Below are 17,085 nucleotides of genomic sequence, written 5' to 3' on the forward strand. Positions count from 1 at the left end.
TCTTTCTCGGGTTAAACGTATCCTCTTTCAGAGAACTAGCCGTTCTTCTCAAAGTAAAAGGAAATTATACAATAATTGGTTTTCGTATAAAGCTAGAGTTTCGAAAACGTAGAACGTTTACATTTGACAGAAACTCAAAGAAATTAATTTTAATAAATATCACTGGTTTAATTGCTTGTCACGTTTTGCAACTGTTGTTACCGAAATGGTAACATATCTTTGTTTTTGAAATGTTATTACTTATAAGGAAATTTGAACAATTATTGGCCGTAACTGATCTAAAATTTTTAACATTAAGGAAATGAAGAATTTTTACCGTTGTTCGTTCCGTAAGAGGAATATTTATTTATATCTTCATTTATTGTTAACAATTGTAAATATGGATGGATGTGACATGGAACTATGAAGATATTACTAGAATTTAAAGATATTGTCGCACTATTGTTGACTCATTAAAATGATCAAAACCAAACATACAGTTTCATTTAATTTCTGATTTTTACAGTCGACATAGAGAATTTGTATTTTGCATAATGATCCGCAGTCTAATAAAAAAAATAACGCCTACAATCATCAAATTCTTACTTACAAGTGTACAGAAAATTCCTTCGGATATAGTAATCGAATTAATTGAACTAATTCATATTTGCGATCTTATTTTTGACATGAAAGCTGCATAGTAAAAATAAAGATATATTTTATTAAAGATGCACTGAAATAACAGAATGAGAAAATCAATGCAACACTGTTAATTTATAACGCTAACCAGAACGTGTATTAAGATTTTCCAACCAGAAAATTCAAACACTTATGAATATCGTATACGCGTTTGCAACGCTCACAGTATTTTCACCCTACTTAATTAATCATAATTTCTGTGTAGCTCGGACGATATTTCCTTCTCTTTTCATTTGAATGAAGTGTTAGATTTCCAGCCAGCTTGTTGAAATCTCTCTAGTCTAATTTATCAAGATATTTCTCTAATCTGAATATTCGAGTCAAGTGCAAAGTTGGCTCTAATTTGACTTTCACAGCTTGAAATACTATCTCCGACTATATAATTAACGTAATTGACGTATTTTATTCTTTTGGACATTAACAACAAAGAGAACAAACTAGTTCTCTTTGATTATGCCATAATTTGATGTGCTCGTTTAAAATGTAAATCATGAATGAAATGCTACCTTTTGAATTAAAGCGTCAAACAAGATAGGTGAAGCAACACCTGGGAATTTTTCCCGTAGCAATTATGACAGAGTAACGCTTTGTTAGAGAACGCATCCGTGTTTGATATCATCGTTGTCTATCATCGTGTGTAAATTATTATAATTATATTGTCTATCTTCGATTTTCTTCATATTTTGTTTAAATCAATAAAATGTATAATTTAATAAAGAACATCAAAGTACGTATCCTTTCTTCATGTAGAAATGGTAACTCTTTATTAAATAACGTATTTGAATTCATATTTTGTTTAAATCAATAAAATGTATAATTTAATAAAGAACATCAAAGTATGTATCCTTTCTTCATGTAGAAATGACAACTCTTTATTAAATAACGTATTTGAATTCATATTTTGTTTAAATCAATAAAATGTATAATTTAATAAAGAATATCAAAGTATGTATCCTTTCTTCATGTAGAAATGGCAACTCTTTATTAAATAACGTATTTGAATTCATATTTTGTTTAAATCAATAAAATGTATAATTTAATAAAGAACATCAAAGTATGTATCCTTTCTTCATGTAGAAATGGCAACTCTTTATTAAATAACGTATTTAAACAAAATATGAAAAAAATCAAACCTACATAATAATATACTCGTCGAAACAGCTACATATCTGGTAAATAGAAATGATATTTAATTTCGTAGACATATATGGAATTTATGGATCAGCTTGACTTATGATGCAGCATACATGTTGATTGACGTAGAGTAGCTTCTTTTTATTCTCAGAAAATGCAAAGTTAAGTAGTAATACATTAAAATTATATTCTAGAAGTCTAAAACAAGATTAAAATAATAAGTTGTTACAATTGACCGAACTGAATTTATTCTTTGATGTTATTTCTCGCAAATATATGATCCTCGGGCAATTTTACCCAAATTTAATGACTCATAGAAATATAAAAATTTTGTATAAGAATTAATATTTCTGGGAGCACGCGAGACCTAACAAAAGAACTCCACGAAATTGTACATCGTTTTTCCAACGTCAACCTATCGAAATTGTAGCACGTTGTAGTAAAATAGTGAACGCCTTGCTGACCAGAATTACTAGTTGCATACAGAAAAATGGACAAAAAATCGTAAAACCTGGGAACATTCATAAACAAGCTCCGAGTCCCACAATTTTCACAGGTTACCGTTGCAAAAGCAACGCGTCGTACACTTCGTACTTAAACAAAAGAACGAAATTCCATTGCGCCAAGATTCGCATTTACTTACTCGCGTCCTACGTTCTTGTGGGAAGCATTTGTAGGTACGTAATGTTGGTCGGAAACGTATTTAATCCTTTTAGCAGTTCCCGTCGCCCTTCTATGGGCACCAATGAAAATATGTCGAGCCGAGATCGAGGAGCAGGTCAACGCCGTGAGTAATTAAACGAAAGGGGCGACGAGCTTTGAGGACTTTGAAAACTCCCGCCGTAAATTGCGCGTACCGACGATTACATCGAGTGCTCGGCATGCTGGTCGCCGGCGTCGACGCCGACGCCAACGCCGACGCCGGGGACCCTGTTTTCCTGGTCATCAAGACGAAGAAAAACGAGTTGGAAATATTAACACGTTCCGTGCCAAGCCATTTTTGCCTAACTTGTCGTTCAGGCCATTTGATGTTTTGACTAAAGATTGATACATTATCACATAATATTTCATTATATCATCAGTAGATAAGTAGTGATTGCCCGAATCAACCGTTTTTATGCAGCTCTTGCTTTAAAAAAGTCAAACATTGTAATTAATAGTTATTGTGTATATAACGATTAAACAAATTTATGTGCTTTGTTCTATACAGCATTTTTTACAATGCCTCTCATCCTTTTGGTGGAAATATATTTTATACAATCAAATTTGTCACAAAATGTATGTCTTCAGCGCTTTAAATAAATATGTCCGCGTGTACCATTTATGGTACACGTGGCCTGATGGTCAAGTTTAACGTGTACCATTTATGGTACACGTGGCACGGAACGTGTTAACCGCTTGCACTGCAACAACGAGTCAAACTCGTGATGAAGATTTCATACATAATCTGCTGAATGTAAATGTCATTCATATCTTCTAAATCGAAACAAAATCGTGGAAATTATTAACCATTTAGCTATTGCAATCTCTCTTTGAAAAATGTGTAAGGAACTGTAATTGTTCTGTGTATGTTTGGTTTTCTTCGTATTTTGTTAAAACACAACATTTTTATAAAATATATAAATTTAATCAAGAATATCAAAGTATGTATCCTTCTTATCCAGTTACAGTAAACTCTCTCTAATCGACCCTCAGTTTGTACACAAGAATGGACAATTTGAGAAGAGGTGATACGATTATTCGAGCCTTGCGGCTCGTCCTTATAGTCTCCGATTGTCAACAACTATAAATATATACTTTGATATCCTTTATCAAATTACGTGTTTTGTAGAAGTGTCGCATTTGAATGAAATATGAAGAAAATCAAATATACGGTATAATTATACTAACTTACACACTTTTCAAAGAGGCTGCAACAGCTAACTGGTTAACTTACGCGTTTGGCGATTAACAATTTTTATAACACTGGTACTAGAAACATTCGATTTACTTCCACAAAGAACATTCGTTCCATAGAATTGAAATCAAATATTTTCTAAAAGTATTTATAAGCTTTGCACTAAATAAGTCTCACTTGTGGTCACATTTGACGCGACATACTGCTTAACACTAAATCAATCCATACCGATCATTTTGACCGCGTTTGCATTTCTTCTTGTAAAATTGTTTAAGTTACGAAGCCTTCTTCGTTGGAAATTATATAAACTTCTGATTTCAGGCATCAAGTCATATTAAAAATAACGAAAGTTTAAGTTATAAAAATAACGTTAAGTTATAATAATAACGTTAAGTTATAATAATAACGTTAAGTTATAATAATAACGTTAAGTTATAATAATAACGTTAAGTTATAATAATAACGTTAAGTTATAATAATAAAAGTTATTATATGTATAGTTAGATTATAAAAGTAACGAAAGTACAAGTTATCAAAATAACGAAATGTCTGAATAAATTCTGTCTTATTATTCTTATGCAGCAACAGATGTTTAATTGTTTTCAGTACTCGGTATGGTTAGTGTTAGCTAATGTTTACGCCGTAATATTGTCACCAGGTAGGAAAACGTGACTATTTTCTCCTACACCCGATAGAGATATAAATGGAGCGTTCTAAGCGAGCGACGGTTGAAATGAACCTACGAGAAAATTCATTTGTAAGGGTTCCGACCACGTTTTCGGGATTTCGAACCACTGTGCAGCACGCTGACCATTGATGTCCGCTACCGCGCGCTTCAAAACGAAACTCGCGCGAAGTTCGAGCGAACAGAAAGGATTACACCGAGCCGAAACAAATATCACGACCCGCGGAAATGCACCGTTCGAATATTGCACGGAAAATAAAACGATCGTTGCACAGCCGGATTGGAGCGCGGTAGCAACAGAGGCTTCTACTTTCGCGATCCCAACGAAACTCGTAACGCGTCTGTGATCGATTTTTTCCCCATCGGTCTCGAATTTGTTGGCGAGGAAGTGCTATACGGTCGTCGATTCTTCTCAAAAGTGGGACGAGTAACAGTGTTGCTCGAAACTAGGGATGTGACTATTGATTCGCGATATTCAATTGATATCTTATCAATATTTACAGACACGTGTGGTTTTATCAAGATGCATACTTTACGTACTTTAAATTGTAAATTGTACAGGCTTTCCCACAATATGTGGGAAATATTTTTTTAGCACTGAAGGGAAGGTTAGCGAATCGGAGAGCGTGTTTGAGGTTACTATTAATGCAGTTTATTGAATTGCTATCGATGAGCGCGGGCGCGACTAGCGTGGTGTCGTAGGACTAGCAACTTAGGACAGACTGAGCTTTTGGAGTTGCGCGTTTGTCTCTTTTATAGTGGAAGAGAAGAAAGGAATAGATGGACTTTCGTAGGAAAGGAGAAAGTTGGTAAAGTCCCGTGCGGGTCGAGGTGTCCAGATGTGAGGAGAATTGTTTTATATATTGTTTTTAGGGAATTTTGAGGATTAGGAACGGTACTTGTTTTATTGCTAGCGGCCGCGCTCAGGTAGAGGGATGCGACGCCACATTTTGTTCACTGATTCAGTACACAATGAAAAAAGTTCATATAAATATACGTCCAATTCCATCTTGTCTAGAAGATATAACGAATCTTATATTATAGATAATAATTAGACTGCAGATTTTTATACAAGATAACAACTTTGCATCTATATCATCAGGAACAGAAATTGAATAAAGATCTATTTCTTCCTCTATTAATTTTGAATAAAGTAAACAGAAGAAAAAAATGTACTGAAATTTTTTTAACTCTACACTTTGGGATTTCATTTAGTTATTTGAGTCTGCTAATAATAAACCGGCAAGCAAAGATGGTACTATTCTGTCCCGCTGTTCACGAACAATGCCTATCCGATGCATAGTAATCATTTCAAGCATCTCCTTTGAAAGTAATCAGATATAAAATGAAAGAAAACGTAATTTGCTATATCTTGTAATCAAGGTTTCAGTAGGACACACGTTTGTATGAACTCTTTTCATTGCCTTTAGCTGCTGAATCAGTACACGAAATATTGCTCATTTATTTTGTGACACTCTATATATTATCACTTTATCGTCCGGTCGTGGTTGAGGCTGCCACTCAGTAAGGACTGGCTTAGTCGCGCGCGCATTTGCTCCCAGTACCGGCTAAATTTTCGCTATTCATTGTGTTGTGCTTATTCCTTTAAAAATAATAATAAATAATAATATAATTATTATAATTATAATTCATAAGGATATGGGGAGGTCAGCATACAGGAGGTCAGCTACTAACAAAACAGTAAAGAAGCGAAAACCGTCGATAGCTAAAAGTCGATTAATAGGCTATCGGTCGATGAGCATTGGCAATCGAAAAGCCGATTAATAGGCTAGCGATCGATAAACATTGGCAATCGAAAAGCCGATAAATAGGCTAGCGGTCGATAAAGTGTTATAAACATAAATATGTACACGTTATAATCAATCCACATTGTTTTATGAAACACTGATATATCGATGATATTATGAAAATATCGTTCAGGCGAATGAATTGTCTGATCGTATAGTTTTATCGAGATGCATACATCACATACTGAAAATTGTGAATTATGTATTGTAAACATAAGTACGTACACGTTATAATCAATCAGCATTGTTTTATGAAAAACGGATACATCGACGATATCATGAAAGTATCGTTGAGGTAACGAAGACAGTGATTGTGTACCTACAGTTTTATCAATAAGCACACTTGCAAATTACAATAAATATTGATAAATATGCCGTTCGTAATCAGTGCTTCACTTCAGTCACTTAGGCTTCGGAGCTTCCGTGCATCTTAACGATATCTTAACGATGTTATCAAGTTATCGGTAGAACTGATAATATCGACATTTATCAATAACTGCATCGATGCTTGTGCCAACTAACGATTTTTTAATGTATTGTAAGAAACAGCAGTTAAATGAAAATGTGTTTGTACCTTTCATAATTTTAATAAGGTAAAAAGAATATAAGAACAATTTTGAATTCTTCTATTGTTTAATTGACATTGCTTGGTATTTTACCTAGAAAATTTTAGCAGAACATACATAAAATCCACCAGCTATTGATTTATGTTAATCAGACATTTGAGAATACACACATTTTTTACCAATAGAGAATCTTTATTAAAAATGTATCAATAATTACCGAAGCTCTACATTAACGTTAATTAATGTAGTTTCGCTACAAGTGTCATGCTATACCGGCTGTGTCCTCAATTCTCGTACTGTATTGGAACAGAATTGAGTCGCATACTTAGGTTGTAGAAATACCACGTTATATCAGATCATCTGTATGTGTTCTTATATGAACGTATAATTTTTTCTTATTGATAATAGTTTACTTCTGCAACTATTAGACTAATCAAAAAGATTGGTATTAGATCTTGTATAATATAATTATCCAAATTATAAAGATGTTTTTGTTAAAGATTATTGTAATCTTATTTATGCAGGTATATATTGTATCAAAAACTGAGGGAAATGTGAGTAAAATATGTGAGTAATAGATTTGTTATTTTTATAATGTGATAGAAAACAAGTGTTTTTACTGTTCTGGGATTTCAGTGTCAAAAATGTTACAACGTCTTCTTAAAATATTAAATAAATATTAATAACATTAATTTAACAGAATAAGTTTCTTAGTAGATAATTTCATGCAAAATAAAAGTTGCTTGAAATAGAAACTAAATATGTAGCAAGTACCCTCTTTAATAATTTTAATAGATTAAGACTGATACATTGACATTGAAAAATTGTTTTAATTATCTTACTACTTTAAATTGTAACTACTCAATTTTGCCACACATGCATTTTTGTAACCTAATCACAATACAAGAGATATCATACCCGTAACCAAATTGTTAAGTCAACTTAAAATTGCAATACATGTTTTATTTGTCAAGATGAAGCAGCAACTGAAGTTGTTTTATCGTAGAATTATTAAGACACTAGAGCCTACGATAATTAAAGATTTTGGCTTTTATTTTTTGGATGATACGACATTGTTTTAAAATGCAAAGCGTAGAGCAGCTGCGCATAATGCACCATTTCTACAACACAATTTCGCTGCAAAATGGTTAGAGAATTAGGGAAATCCCGCGTACAACACCGCATTTGTATGGAGTGGACCATAAAATTCAAGGGAGAACTTCACAAAAGTGCGTCGGTGGTCCATAGTACGTAATTTATAAAGATCTTTCCCGAAAAGGTAAAGAAGCAAGTGTAACAGCCTTCTTGAAAAATGTGGCGCATAGAAGTAAAGATCTTTCAGGGATAAGCACGAGAGATGAATATTTTGCAACAAAGAGGACAAGTGCCGTCTAAAAGTGTTCAGCAATAATGGGAAAAAATTCCACTTTCTAAAATTATTGTTGCTGTAGTTACGAAAACAAACTAGAGCGAACCCATTATTTATAGGAAATTAACATCACATTTTTAGTGTTACATACGTTAAATTTGCATGAAATTCGCATGTCTTGCATTATCGCATTTCATCAATAACTTCTCGTATATTTATCATAATATAAAATTTTACTTCAATGCTGACGATATGTAAAGCTGCTTAACACGTTCGCGGATAGTAAACAGTTTAATGAGCTGCAAAAATATACAGATGATTCATTTTTAAACTAATTGTGATGTCCAAATTTTAATTAATCACATAAATCTGGAGAATGTTGACTTTCACCGGTGAATGTCAACATTCACATAGTCGCTTGGTGTATGTCCGAAATATTTGCTAAATACCCTTATTTCTGTCTTACACCGGTAAATGTTGACATTCACCATGCACTAATGGTGAATGTTGAACATGTTGGAGATTTATATTTTCTTCTCCGTAATTCAGTCGCTATAAAACGCCACAAGGGTGACGTAACTTTTTCGCCTCTCTTTCTGAAAGGAATGACCAAGAATTTAAAATACACGGTACATTCTACATGAGAAAAGAAAATAATAGTAATAACAAAATTACTTACTTATGTGATTCAAATGTTATTTATTGCAACAACTTAAACTATTATGACACTTTGAATTGCACAAGAGTCCCTTGCTTTTACAACTGCATTTATTTGTGGAACACTTCCTTTTGCAATGACAGGTTTTGGACCTCCACCAGAGCATATCTGTGATTGTCGACACACACCGGAGAGGGTCCGAATGTACAACAATGTAATGAAATATATTCGATCTTTCACCGACGTATTTGGTATCTGTTGACATTCACCGGTGAAAGTCGACATTCTCCAATTTCGGTCATTCACGGTAACATATATTGTATATATATGTATATATTTTATTTTATTATATTTTATTATATATATATATTTTCATTTTATTATATTTTGTCTTTTCTTTGTGCATGAAGAATGTAATGTGATATATATTTTATTATATTTTATTATATATATATATATCACATTACATTCTTCATGCACAAAGAAAAGACAAAATATAATAAAAAGAAAATACTCAATGAACCAGATAGCCGTTACATTAAAGTGCACAATAATTTCAAAAAATAAATGCTATATAGAATTGAATGCATGATAATCTGGCTTATAAATTTGAATGTTACAGCATTCATGTCATTTTGCATCGCGATGAAAATGAATGCTAAAACATTCACGTCCCCAAACGTGTTAACTGTTACCGGTAAGTCTAACTGATAAACCTAAAAATTCAAAAATCAAATATTTCTCGAGCCCCGTCGCAAACGATTTCGAAGGGAAAGGTGCGATCAGTTTTTGTCAGGATCGGAAACAGCGACGGGTACCGTGTTTCACGCGGCGACGCTAAGGCCGTGGCTACATGGGCGTTTTTTCGGCATTTTGTTCGCCGCAATCGATAATCACGTATAACAAATGATGAAGAAAACGCCGCGTTTTGTACACCGCAGTCGATAATCCTATGTGATAAATGACGAAGAAAGCACGGCGTGCATGAAACGCCGAAACAAACGCCCGGGTCAATTAGGGAGAACTTACTGTGGTTGCTTACGAATAGTTTACCGATTCAAATACAATCAGTATACATCGGTATATACAGTGCATTTTCCTTATTCGCAGCATTTCATACTTTGATATAAGATTCAATTCTTGTGCCCACGTATATAGATAGTTGTCTTCTTCGTCACACTCGATAAAAACAACACTAGGACGTCTAAATCATAGTAGCTTACGCAAGCAAGTTTGACATTTCAATTACGCGACAATTAACACATTTTCGTTGTTTAATCAAGGAGCACTAACTACCTCCTCCAGTGCCGGCACAGTCATCTTTGAATCTTTGACCACCTGACGTAACATCGATAGATCGACAACTTCGGTTCGACCTTTTAACCGCGAAACTTTTGTCGCGTGTTCAGGAGACCAAAATGGCGGGATGCTATTGAAAAGGGTATTTTGTGCTCCTCGATTAAGCGATAAAAGTATTATTCATATTGTATTATCGAAGTGTCAAAGTAGTTTCAGTGAACAGATTAAGTGTTTGTAACATATGGAAGCGTTTTTGAAAATTTAAGTCGCATAATGGAATGGATATCTGAGAAAGTAGTAGAGTATTTTCCTGCACTTGGTCCACCCAGCCAAAATAAATATCTACAGGGTGTTCCAGGTTTTAATGTTCAAACTTTGTTAGTGTATTCTATCGCACAAAGTAAGAAAAAAATGTTATGTAAACATAGGTTTATTAACCCGAGAAAGATAACCTACGTCGCAGAGGCGCCTGCGAAGACTGTTGATTTTTGTTAATTTTTCATAGAGGTCTAGTGATTTAAGTTTAAAATTACTTAAAATATAAAAAAATATAATATAAATGCACTTTATTTTTACAATAATGCCAAACCTTTAAAATGACTAGATTAACTTAAATAAATATCCATTGTTAGTATAAAATTGACGCCTTAGAAAAGCATGCGCCTCTGAAGCGTATGGTTATCTTTTACGTACGTTGTCATATGGTTATCTTTCTAGGGTTAAGAAGTTATAACAAAAATTCAGAATAGGAATAGTAATCAACTTGCTGTTACTGCGAGCATTGACTCGAATAGATCAGCACTTGCCGTGTGTTTATGTAAGCTGTGTTTATTAATACATTCCGAAATGTATTAATAACCGTTGTTGACAATACATGATTGACATCGATCGAAGATTTTTTATTTTTTATTTTTTTTTTAGTTGATTACTATTCCTATTCTAAATTTTTGTTATAACTTCTTAATAAAGCTTTATATTACCTATGTTTACATAATATTTTTTTCTTACTATGTGCCATAGAATATACTGACAAAGTTTGAACATTAAAACTTGGGACACCCTGTATATTACGTTTTGCGGTTATTGGTAAGTTGCTGTAACAATTTTAATTAATTGTAGAATTTGGTTAGTAATGAAACAGCTCATTTATATTACGACAGCATTTAAGGCATTAAACAACCATTTGTGGATATTAACGTTTTATAGGTATGCTTCTATGATGAATCGAATAACAGGAAATTTAGTTTGGTTGTGTCTGCACTCTATTTGTCTGCATATAATTTAAAATAACGACGTGCACAAGATTAATATTGCCTTTCTTTACGTGAAATGTAAGATTGTGGTTGTTACATGTCTGTAACGCTAGTAGCGAAGAGGATTGAATTTCTATGAAACTATCACTGAATTGACAGTATTACAATATTGACAATATTACAACATAAATACAAAAAAATATGTGTATAGTTCTGTGGTCCGCATTTTTCCATATGCGCCCTTGTTTCGATAAACCGCGAATTTGCCGCCAAATTGCCGCCTCGTGTAAATTACTTCATATCAATCACTGTATCGCTAAAACGCGGCGGTAGGGAAATTGCTGCGGCGACAAATCGTCGCCGACCGCTCGTTTGAAGCTGGCCAAAAGCCGTGACGCGACTACACGGGCGTTCATTTCGGCGTTTTGTACGCCGTGTTTTCTTCGTCATTTGTCACATAAGGTTATCGAATGAACGCGGTGTACAAAACGGTGAAAAAAAGAAGACGCCAGCGTAGTCACGGCCTAACGAGCGAAAATCAATTCGCGATCGCAGTGGTCGTCGCTGCCGTTCAAAGCGAATCGCAGAGTTTACCGGGGGGCGGTCGAAATTCTTCGTGGAAGCTATTAGACGCGGAAATAGGAAAGTTGTCGCAGTAACCGGGAAACTTTTCGGCATCGGTCCTCGCGACTGCTCTCTGCCGTCCGGCGATTACACACAAATCCCCAAGTCCCATTTAACCCTTTCGAATCGTATATCTTCGATTGAAGAAACAGTTACCCTGATACATTACTTTCCAATGGGCTGGCGCCGTGGATGCCGAAGGGCTTCCGGGGCCAGGTCGTCACCGGCAATAATTCTAAGAAACGGCCGCGCATTGAAAGGGCTAGGAGTCATTACCAGAAACGTCGGTATCCCTGCGGAGTATACGCGAACAGACGAACGAGCCAGTTTATCTTGACCACGGGCTACGCTACGATCTAAAGGATAGAAAAGCATTTAACGTACGAGACCTGGACAGCAACCGAATATTTCTCTCGTTTAAATATTTTCCTCGTAGCCGGTGCACGCCTACTCTCTTACTCACTCTCTCTCCCTCTCTCCCTCTCTCTCTCTCTCTTCCACACTCTCTCTCCCTCTCTCCCTCTCCCTCTCTCTCCCTTCCTCACTCTCTCTCCCTCTCTCCCTGTCCCTCTCTCTCTCTCTTCCTCACTCTCTCTCCCTCTCTCCCTGTCCCTCTCTCTCTCTTCCTCACTCTCTCTCCCTCTCTCCCTCTCCCTCTCTCTCTTCCTCACTCTCTCTCCCTCTCTCTCTTCCTCACTCTCTCTCCCTCTCTCCCTCTCCCTCTCTCTCTTCCTCACTTTCTCTCCCTCTCTCTCTCTCTCTCTCTCCCTCTCTCTCTCTCTCCCTTCATTGCCGGGAACAGCGGCGTGGAGAAGGCCAAAGGAGAAGACACAGTGCGCCCGCACATGTTACGCGGATGCACTTAAACCGATCGAACCACCAGATACGAAAAATAGTTACTTTTCTGTGCAACTTCGAACATTCGGTATCGACTATCTACCAGGTTTCGAAAGTGATGCAACGGTTCAACCAGTTCGCCACCATTTGTTCTGCTAACCGTCTACGCGGTGTTGCAATATCTTTTTATTAGGTTGCGGTCAGATTAATGGTAGAGCTCTCTCGATTCGTGTTTGCCAAAGAATTATTCTGACAGATCTTGTTGTTTATCAGGCGGTGAAAATGCTATTTCGTGGCTGATAAGTTAATTGAACCTGAAATACCTTTTTATTTGGTTGCGGCGAAAATATTGGGTTGGCAACTAAGTAATTGCCGATTTGTTCAATGAAATAAAAAATTTTTTTTTACTTGGAATGAAGTTTAACCTGTAATGTATTTTCCATTTTGTTCGATGACTTTTTGCCATCTCTCTGACAACTTGAAAATTCCACGCTCGTAGAAAGTCTGATCCTTTTCGGCCAAAAACTGAGTTAAGTGAGATTTTACAGCGTCATCATCGTTAAAAGTTTTACCACGGAGGGAGTTGTCCAGGGATCGAAATAAGTGGTAATCCGATGGCGCGAGATCAGGGCTATATGGTGGGTGTAACATCAATTCCCAACCAACATCCATCAATTTTTGCCGAGTGGACAAAGACGTGTGCGGCCTAGCATTGTCCTGGTGGAAAATGACACCTTTACGATTGACCAATTCTGGTCGCTTTTCCTTGACCGCTGCATTCAATTTGTCGAGTTGCTAACATTCACGGATAATAAAAAATAACATAATAATAATAATAATAATTTTATAATATAACACTTACGGATATCATAAAAATGGGAGTGGGAGACATTTATAACTGAAATCGGCAATTACTTAGTTGCCAGCCCAATAATTCGTGTTATGATAAATCGCAACAATAGTAAATAAAAGAAATCGCGACGAAGACTAATCTGGGATTAACGCCATCTTGATCTGATTTGAACGTGACACTTTATTTACCGGAAGCCTGTTAATACGTTTTTTCAATAACTGAACTGTGCCTATGAGAAGCTCAATATTTCTTATTTAAATAATAATTGCAGAAGTATTTGTTACATTATATTAATCTAAATCATTCTATGGATTATAGGTGAGATTATTATAATTTTTGGATAATTAAACAAAAAAGTTCTTAACTATCGATCTACGATTTTAAAAGAACCGTTAGACAACTGCCGATAGATAAAGTGTTAAGTTCGACCTCGTTTCAATTTAATCCAGGTCTTCATGTTATCATAAAAAGTATGTAAAACAGTTCACGCGAGCTGGAATTGTGTATTGATTTACTATTTTTCTACATAACTCGAAGACAATCCGATCGCGCGAATTGCGTTTACAACTGCGTTGGTTAGCACTTCTTCGGCCATAATAATTTCCCTGATGGAACAAGACAATTTTTGTTTCTTGCGTGTCTTCATTTACATTCGTATCTAGACTCCGATAATAGAAGCACTACGTTTAGTAGGTTACGCATGAAATATCTATCACGAGTCTGACTTATTGTTACAGTGCAAAAGACTAGACAGAGTAGTTAGAGTACACAAGCTAAGTTGTACTTCAATTTCTTTAACCCGAGAAAGATAACCTACGTCGCAGAGGCGCCTGCGAAGACTGTTGATTTTTGTTAATTTTTCATAGAGGTCTAGTGATTTAAGTTTAACATTACTTAAAATATAAAAAAATATAATATAAATGCATTTTATTTTTACAATAATGCCAAACCTTTAAATTGACTAGATTAACTTAAATAAATATCCATTGTTAGTATAAAATTGACGCCTTAGAAAAGCATGCGCCTCTGAAGCGTATGGTTATCTTTTACGTACGTTGTCATATGGTTATCTTTCTAGGGTTAAAGCTTGTTATAAGGAAGCTTTAGATTTTAAAGCTAGTCTAAAGCCAAATAGATAAGGAATCATTAAAAATCAAAGCGGAATAAGAAACTTTTCTTGTACATGTCCTCGACAACACTTTTTAATGCCATTAGAATCGGCGAGGAAAAGTGCAGTTCCTGGTAATTTTTTCTCTTCAAATTGACGAAGCTACGTCACATATTATCGTATCGTGAAAGTTATGTGTTCCGAGAATTGCCAGATGGTAACCCTCTTTGATTCGTTCGCTTCTTGAGAGCGTCGGAGAGGAGAGTGAGAAATATTAACACGTTACGGTCCCATGACCCATATACATACCTATATGTATATGTATATGATGAATGATGAATGAAATGGAGAGAAAGATCCAAACAGTACGAAGAAATAACGAGTGTAAATTCATGAATATTTAGGCAATATACGTTCAGCATTAAAACGTGTTCCATATTTCAACGGGTGTGGGTTTCATTTTTTTTTTTTAAATCGCTGAATAATTTAATACAATTTGTATTATTTCTTCATATTTGTGCGATTTCTTCGTGTCTGATACAGTCTAGAAATTCACATTTGTCTCACCTCTTTCCCGAAAATACAAAGATCAATATATTTCTTTAAACTTAATATTTGTTTTACTTAAGTAATTAATTTTTGTTGTACTTATTTCGTTGTATATAATAATAAGTTATGGTGCGCACTTTCAAATAAACGGATCTTTATGCAAAATAAAAGTTTTCTGTAGCAATTGTACAAAACAAATTATGTTTCCACTGCTCTGTATTTTCTGTTATTAAGTTTTGTCATAAATGAACAAAATTAAAACGTGAACGTGATTGATTTGAAGTTGAAGATATAGTTTTGAAAGCATCTTGAATATTTGCATAAATGTTCCATTTATTTAGAACAATCAATTTCTCCTCTTATAAATCCTCCTCCTCGCATAAATGCCTCTGACTACGCTTTAAACAATTTGCATCGCGTACTAGCTTTTCTGTCACATTTTACAATCGGAGTTTAACTTCCCACGTACGGCGCTTATCCTCCGCAGCGTTTAACCCCGCTGGTGTACAGATAACTTGTAAAATGTGTAGCAATGGTGTTGCACCTTCGTTAGAAATGCCGGCACCGACAAAAGTTACAATTCCAACTGTCGGAGTGCGGCCGTACATTACTTTCCCCGCAATTCTCGAAATTAAGTTATTCAAGTTCTCGTTATTATTTTGGTTGAGCCAGCCAACGCGTCTCCGTAACAATCCTTCCGCATTCTGTTCTTTCTAAATAGTCGCGGCATTACCCGCGAAATTCGCAAAGTCCGAACATCTCTCATCAGCACTTGGCAACGCGCGAGCGTACTTCGCTCCCATATAATGTCCGTATCTTCGATATTTCTGCGAATCACCATTCCAAATTTTCGAATGATATTCCCGACATTGCTACGCATATATTCGTCTAGCACTATCGAAATTGGTTAACGTAGAAAAAAAGAATCGACACGAAACAGAAATATGCCATTCCGCGTGATGGACGCTTTATTCGTATACATATATTCTGTTCCATATAATTTAACACTTTATCGTGGTTGAGGCTGCCACTCAGTAAGGACTGGCTTAGTCGCGCGCGCATTTGCTCCCAGTACCGGCTACATTTTCGCTATTCATTGTGTTGTGCTTATTCCTTTAAAAATAATAATAAATAATAATATAATTATTATAATTATAATTCATAAGGATATGGGGAGGTCAGCATACAGGAGGTCAGCTGCTAACAAAACAGTAAAGAAGCGAAAACCGTCGATAGCTAAAAGTCGATTAATAGGCTATCGGTCGATAAGCATTGGCAATCGAAAAGCCGATTAATAGGCTAGCGATCGATAAACATTGGCAATCGAAAAGCCGATAAATAGGCTAGCGGTCGATAAAGTGTTAATATCTTGCCGGCGAAATTGTGTCGGCAAATTTATATTTTCCCAGACAAATTTACCAAACGCGAGGTTAAATAAAATTCGATTTCCTTTGGAAATGAAAGCAGCAAATCAAATATTGAACGGGGATGCATTAAACGCTGTTAAAGCTTCCACTTTGCCATTTTCTTTTTTCACTGTCCCGAAGCGATGAGCGGGGTAAAGTTTCGTAGCGCTCCTTTATGGAAGTATATTGGCAACGAGCTGAAACCGAGTCTGCCGAACTGCTATTTCTAATTACACACGACATGAATCACTTTCGAGCTCTATGAGCCAACTATTCAGCAAAATTAAATAAAGTCCAAATGAAGTCACACTGAATTATTCACGCCCGAGTACTGTCTAATTAGTGCAATTAAACGAGCTTT

At 35.4% G+C, this 17,085-nt stretch overlaps 1 protein-coding gene across 6 annotated transcripts in view; it reads left to right on the forward strand.

The window, feature by feature from the left end:
* The window catches only part of LOC117227984 (uncharacterized), a 736,131-nt gene that overhangs the window by 82,869 nt on the left and 636,177 nt on the right, over positions 1–17,085 (forward strand). The window lies entirely within an intron of this gene.

Source organism: Megalopta genalis, chromosome 17, assembly GCF_051020955.1.
Source record: "Megalopta genalis isolate 19385.01 chromosome 17, iyMegGena1_principal, whole genome shotgun sequence".
NCBI classification, from domain to species: domain Eukaryota; kingdom Metazoa; phylum Arthropoda; class Insecta; order Hymenoptera; family Halictidae; genus Megalopta; species Megalopta genalis.